General features: G+C 42.3%; 2 protein-coding genes across 4 annotated transcripts in view; one reads left to right on the top strand and one right to left on the bottom strand.

Moving 5' to 3' along the window:
• Window positions 1-6,882, top strand: part of Comtd1 (catechol-O-methyltransferase domain containing 1) — a 39,729-nt gene that overhangs the window by 7,718 nt on the left and 25,129 nt on the right. For all 3 annotated transcript variants that reach the window (XM_031361353.1, XM_031361352.1, XM_031361349.1), the window contains exon 2: window positions 5,244-5,440. The gene's annotated coding sequence lies outside the window, so the exon portion shown is untranslated. The remainder of the gene's footprint in view (window positions 1-5,243; window positions 5,441-6,882) is intronic.
• The window catches only part of LOC116084382, a 48,049-nt gene that overhangs the window by 21,880 nt on the left and 19,287 nt on the right, over window positions 1-6,882 (bottom strand). The window lies entirely within an intron of this gene.

Raw genomic sequence — 6,882 nt, 5'->3', positions numbered from 1 at the left:
CTGGGCTGGAAGTCTTGGGTTCTATAAGAGAGCAGGCTGAGCAAGCCAGGAGAGGCAAGCCAGTAAGGGACATCACTCCATGGCCTCTACATCAGCTCCTGCTTTCTGACCTGCTTGAGTTCCAGTCCTGACTTCCTTAGTGATAAACAGTAATGTGGAAGTAAGCCAAATAAACCCTTTCCTCCCCAACTTGCTTCTTGGTCATGATGTTTGCACAGCAGAAATGGAAACCTTGACTAATATAGCCATCCTACCAAAGGCTATATTAACATTGTAAAAATGGCCATCCTACCAAAGGCTATATACAGATTCAATACAACCCCCATCAAAATTCCTACCTATTTCTCCACAGATAATGAAAAGTGATCTCAAAATTCATACAGAACCACAAAGGACCCTAAATAGCTAAAACAATCCTGTACAATAAAAACACTGCTAGAGGAGTCATCACCTCAAATTTCAAGTTATACTATAGTTATATTACTAAAAACAGCATGATACAAGGATAAAACCAACATATTGATCAATTGAATAGAATTAAGTTCCATGTCCTACAGTCACTTGATTTTTTTCAAAGAGGTCAAAAATAAATATTGGAGAAAAGGCAGCATCTTCAACAAATGGTGCTAGTCAAGCTGTTAACTACGTGAATGACACTAGATCCTTATCTCTCAGCCTGCATAACACTCAACTACAAAAGACCAAGGGCTAAAATACAAGGCCTGATACCCTGGATGCATTAGAAGAAAAATTAGGGACTATGCATCAGCTTACAGGCATGGGAAGGTACTTTCTGAACAGTACCTCAGCAGTCCAGGCATTAAAATTGACAATTGAACAATGGGACCACATGGAACTAAAAGGCTTATTACAGCAAAGGATACCATCACTCAAGCAAAGGGACAGCCCACGGGATAGAGAAATCTTCCCCAGCTATATATGTAATAGAGGATTAGTTACTACAATATACAAAGAATTCAAAATATTAAACACCAATAAAACAAACTCAGTTAAACTGGGACCTAGAACTGAGCAGAGAATTCTCAAATGGAAAAATACACATGGCTGAGAAGTACTTTTTCAGTGTTCAATATCCTTAGCCATTGAAGGAAGTACAAATTAAAACTACCTTGAGATTTGATCTGATCCCAGTCAAAATGGCTAAGATTATCTTTTTAATGACAACAAATTCTGGTGTAGATTCAGGGAAAGGAGAACACTTATTCCCTGTTGGTAGCAGTGTAGCCTGGTGCACCCATGATTGAAAACAGCATGGAGGTTCCTCAAAGGTTAGAAGTAGATCTACCATGTAACCCAGCCATCCCACTCCTAGGTGTTATCCTATGGCTGCAATACCTGTTCATCCATACTCACTGCTGCTCTATTCACAAGCCTCGATGTCCATTAACTGATGAGTGGATAGTGGATGTATAGTACAAAATGGAATATTATTCAGCTATAAAGAAATATATACTTATGAGATTTGTAGATAAATGGAGAGAGCTGGAAATAATCATGTTCTGTGTGAGGTAAACCAGACTAAAAAGACTGGCATGAGTTCTCACTCATATGTAGATGCCAGATTTGAATCTATAGATTTGTGTTTCTAAATTGGATGGACGATCAATAGAACTCAAGAAACTAGTGGTATGAGAGACAGAAGGACACAGTAGGAAAGGGAGCCTGTGAAAGAATAACTGACACTAAAGACCTTTGAAAAGCCATATTGAAGTCTACTATTGCAGAGGCTTCCTAAAATATATGCATATATGTGATGGCTATTCTTGGTTGTCAACTTGACTATATCTAGAACTAACTAAAACTGAAAAATGGAGGAGCCCATCTGTGGTGGGTTTTTGTATAACTTGAAATGGGAAGATCTACTTCTAACTGAATCTTGAGGGTAAAGCACATACCTTTAACTCAGATCTTTTGCACAGGGAAACCCCACCTCTAATCTGGGCAGTGCATTTTACTGGAAGCCTACATAAGGACATGGAATAAGGAAGGTTTTGTTCTTCACCTGCTTGCCCTCACCTCCCTAGCAAGGGCATTCCTTCACTGGCATTAGAGCCTACATCTTTGGGGTTCCAGTATTACTGAAGACCAGCTGAGGCATCCAGCTCCCAGACTGAGCAGCTATTGGATTCTTGGACCTTCTGTTCATAGGTAGCCATTGTTGGATTATCTGGACCATGGCTTGTATATCACTCAAACAAATCTCATATAGATAGATACAGACAGATGGATGTAGAAAGATTCATTGTGTAAGTTCTATAACCCTAGAAAACCTTGACTAATACAATATACATACATAAAAAGTTTAAATAGAGTTACTGCATAATGAGGGAGCAAAGCCTCTCTCAGACACCATAGCCTATCTCAGTACCAGGTACAGGTTACCTCTTTTGGAATTGCTGGTCATTGGGATTGAATAAGTGCACCCCCTATCTGTACCCCATTGTACACTTGTATGTACACACACACACACACACACACACAGTTACAGGTTATTGCCATTGTTCTTGGTTACCCTCCAGAACTTGATGATAATCCCCAATCACTGATGACACCACACCTTTGAATCACAGGACATAGAAGAGTCAAATATGTACAGTCCCTAGTGACTACCTTTCATACTATTTGAAAGTCCTATGCATGCCACTGAGGATAAAAATAATCAAGAGCTTTACCTAGCTGTGAACTCTGCAAGCTACAATAGCAATTGGTCTGAGAGGCTATGCCCATTGGTTGCAATAGTGGCATGAGTGACCTACATTCTGATGGGATTTAAAGCCTTCCCCGAAAGACAAAACTCACACATGGTCCTGATAACTGATCCAAAGACCCCATGGATGACTTAGGTAATAGACCCTAGGAGAGGACATAATACTATTATTCTGCTAAATGGACATAGTAATAAACTGCCTCCCCACCCCGGTTCTGGTCTTTATACCTCTTCATCAGTTCATCTCTCAACTCTTATCAGAGACGATGGTAATTAAGATAAAAGACCCAGTCAACAGGCAAAAAACAAGAAATGATAGAGTGCTCACTTCTAAGTGGGCGTATCTATATCATAAGCCCCTCTCCCCAAAGCCTAGGAATAATCACAGAAGATGTGCCAGATCTCAATAGTGAAACAGTATTTGGTGGACATAATAGTGTCGTTGTACACATGAACTTGCAGCAGTTGTGACTGCATGCACAAGACCCGCACAAGATCAAGCCCATCTAAGTCCCAACATGGATGGGATCAGGGGGGCTTTGTGAAGTCCTGCTTCTGGCTGAAGAGCTCTTGGCAATTGAGGGCTACTCTTCAGAGTTGAAGGCCCTGAGAGGTTACCCATGCTCTAGTAGATGATACTACACCCATATACATATGGGTAGCACTGAGTGGACTCTGGTTTTTTTGTTTGTTTGTTTGTGTGTTTGTTTGTTTAAATACATGAAATGGAAGGAAAGGTGTTGTGGGACAGGGGAGGAATTAGAGAAGAAAGAAGAGGGGATAGAATTGGTAAACACATATCATATAGCATGATCCCAGCACTCAGAAGACAGAAGCAGATGAATCTCTGTAAATTTGAAGGTAGCCTGATCTACATAGTAAATTTTAGTCAAGGTTACATAGTAGGACCTTGTCTCAAAAACCAACAATAAAACTCTATTATATGCATCTATGAAATTCTCAACCAACAAAAAAAAGGGGGGGGAGAAATGCCTACAGAAATGGAAAGGTGCTATTTATTCATAGGTCAGTCTGTGAGCAGTTGGGGAGAACCTAGATCAACTGCCATCAGGAATGTAAGCTGATCTGGCCATTTCAAAAAATAGTTTACTAGCCTCCTTAGAAGGTGAAGTATAGACGTAGCACATGATCTGTCCACCCATAAGTATATGCCCAAAGGAAGTGATGGCACATATCTTTACATAGCTATGTAGATGGCTGCGATAGATATGAAGTACCCCAAACCTCCATCAGCAGATGCAAGGATAAACACACGTTCTAAAAGGACAATTCACCCAAGAGATATCCACATGCCTAGTTTTCAGAAATAATGGTCACAAAAGCCAAAAGCTGGAAGCCACCCAAGCATTCAATGACAGGAAAATGTGTAAGTAAAATAGAGTGAACACATTGAATGGAGTATCACTCACCATTAGGAAGGAAGAAACCACTGCACCATGGGTCGTATTTTACACAATGTGTCATATTTTACTATCTTTTCAAACATTTCTTTAAAACTTAAAAAAAAATGAATTATGTCTATATGTGTATGAGAGCAGAGAGTTGAGCATGGGAGTACAGAGCTCATGTAGGTCTGAAAAGAGCATTGGATACCCTGGACCTGATGTGGTTGTGAGTCACCTAATATCGATGCTAGGAATCAAACTGGGGTCCTTGGCAAAGCCAGTGGACTCTTTCTTCTAGAGGACAGGAAGTGGGTGACCCAGGCAAAAGACTGCTTGGACAAAGGCAGAAAAACTGGAGTGCCCTGCAGGGTAGTGTAAGAATGAGCATAGCAACAACTTACCTGCTTAAAATACACATTGCAGCTGTGTGTGGTGACTCAGGCTCGGAATCTACCACACTGAGACTCTGCCTCAAAAAAAAAAAAAAGCAGACTGGAGAGATGACTCTGTGGGTAACATCACTTGCTACTCAAGCATAAAAACCTGAGTTCAAGTCCCCAGCTCCCACATCAAAGGCCAGGCAGGTCTACACACCTATTACCCCAGTAGAGATAGGAGGATCAATAGTCTCCTGGTCACCAGCTTAGCTCCAGAGTTAAAGAGAGACCTTGTCTCAAAGGAATACAGTGAGTAATGGTAGAGCAGAATACCCAATATTCGGCAAATTCTCAATTTGTAGACAAGGCTATCTTTGAATTATAAATTCTTCTGCCTCAAACTCTTGGATGCTATAATCTCAACTGTGAGCCACCATGCTTGCATGCACTAAGGTTTAGTTGTGTGTGTGTGTGTGTGTGTGTGTGTGTGTGTGTGTGTGTGTGTGTGTGTGTTTAGTTGGTTGGTTAGCAGTAGATAGGGTCATGCTATGAAACATTGGCTAGCCTCAAATTCATGATCCTCCTGCCTCAGCATTTGAAGTGCTGGGATTACAGGAATGTGTCAATATACCTGAGGTACCACTGTGTCTCTATCTGATGCACACACTCCACTGTCTTCATATCACAGATCTTACACTAAGGGAGGTAGCATCTTTGTTCTTTCTCTCCTAGGAGATCCTACATCTTTGATGCCTTCTTTAAGGAGAGAAAACTCATGGATTGTTTGCTCACTGACCCCTGCACTGTGGAATAATGGATGACAAACTTCCAGATCAAGTGAAAGTAACAAAGGCCTAGGAAATGAAGCTGTGGGTCTGGGACCCAAAGGAACTCTTTCTCACTCAGGAGTGGATACAGAGGCAATGAAGGTAAAAGCTTCCAGCTGAGCCCCAAATCCCAGGGGTCCCTCCAGCAGGCCTATGCCCATCCTATGTCTCTTGCCCATCTTTTTGGCCCAGTTCAGCCCAGAGCCTACAGAGCACTAGTTTCCTGTGATTGGAAACAAACCATTCTCACCGCTGGCCACACAGGATCCTCTCTCCTCTCTCTCTCTCTCTCTCTCTCTCTCTCTCTCTCTCTCTCTCTCTCTCCCTCTCTCTCTCTCTCTCTCTCTCTCTCTCTCTCTCTCTCTCTCTCTCTCTCTCTCTCTCTCTCTCTCTCTCTCTCTCTCTCTCTCTCTCTCTCTCTCTCTGTGTGTGTGTGTGTGTGTGTGTGTGCGTATATATATATGTGCAGAGAAACCATTTTTTAAATCTTATCTTAGTGGTGAGATGGCTCAGGGGTTAAGAGCACTGACTGCTCTTCTGCAGGTTCTGAGTTCAAATCCCAGCAACCACATGGTGGCTCACAAACCATCCGTAATGAGACCTGATGCCCTCTTCTGGTGTGTCTGAAGACAGCTACAGTGTACTTAAATATAATAAATAAATCTTTTAAAAAAAAACTTATCTTCTTAGGAATAACATGAATGCAAACCAACAGTAAATGTGTCTGGGGTAGAGTCCACTTGGAACTCACCTCTACCTCACCTGGTCAGAGCCCCACTCTATACTACCTATGATCAGAGCCCTGTGGTAGAGATTTGACTGCAAAGCCAATCTCCTCTGCAGATAGCAGCAGGGACTAGCAGACTCCTCGATACCTTCTCCTGCCCTCATCCCACCTGGAAGATTTGTTCTTGCCCTGCTGGAGTTAGAGCCCACATGTAACATTTAGAGAAGTGGTATACTAGGGTAAGAATATTTCAGGGCTGGAATAATGGGGGATGTTTATGATGGCTTGAATAAGAATGACCTCCATTTGCCAGGTGGTAGTGTGCACCCCTTTAATCCTAGCACTAGAAGTGGATCTCAGAGTTTGAGGCCAACCTGGTCTACAGAGTGAGTACCAGAGCAGCCAGGGCTACACAGAGAAACCCTGTCTCAGGAGGGCCGGGTGGAGGTGGCCAGGTGTGGGGAGGGGAGAGATAGGACAGAAATTGATGAAATGAAAGTACAAGAAACATTACAGAAAAAGAAAAAGAAAAAGAAAAGACCTCCATAGGCTCACAGATTCAAATGCTTAGTCATCAGGGAGTGGCACTAATTGAGAGGGATTAGAAGATAAGGTCTTGTTGAAAGAAGGGTACTGCTGAGGGTGGGATTTGGGGTTTCAAGTCAGGCCCACTGTCTCTTCTCTCTTCCTGCTACCTGGATCCAGATGTAGAACTACCAGCTAGCATGTCTGCCTGCATGCCACCATGTTCCCTGACATGAAGATAATGGGCTAAACTGAAACCGTAAGCCAGCCCCAATTAGATGCTTTCCTTTAT

The sequence above is a fragment of the Mastomys coucha genome, unplaced genomic scaffold (genome assembly GCF_008632895.1).
Source record: "Mastomys coucha isolate ucsf_1 unplaced genomic scaffold, UCSF_Mcou_1 pScaffold9, whole genome shotgun sequence".
NCBI classification, from domain to species: Eukaryota; Metazoa; Chordata; class Mammalia; order Rodentia; family Muridae; genus Mastomys; species Mastomys coucha.
This window is presented reverse-complemented; position numbering and strand designations above follow the sequence as displayed.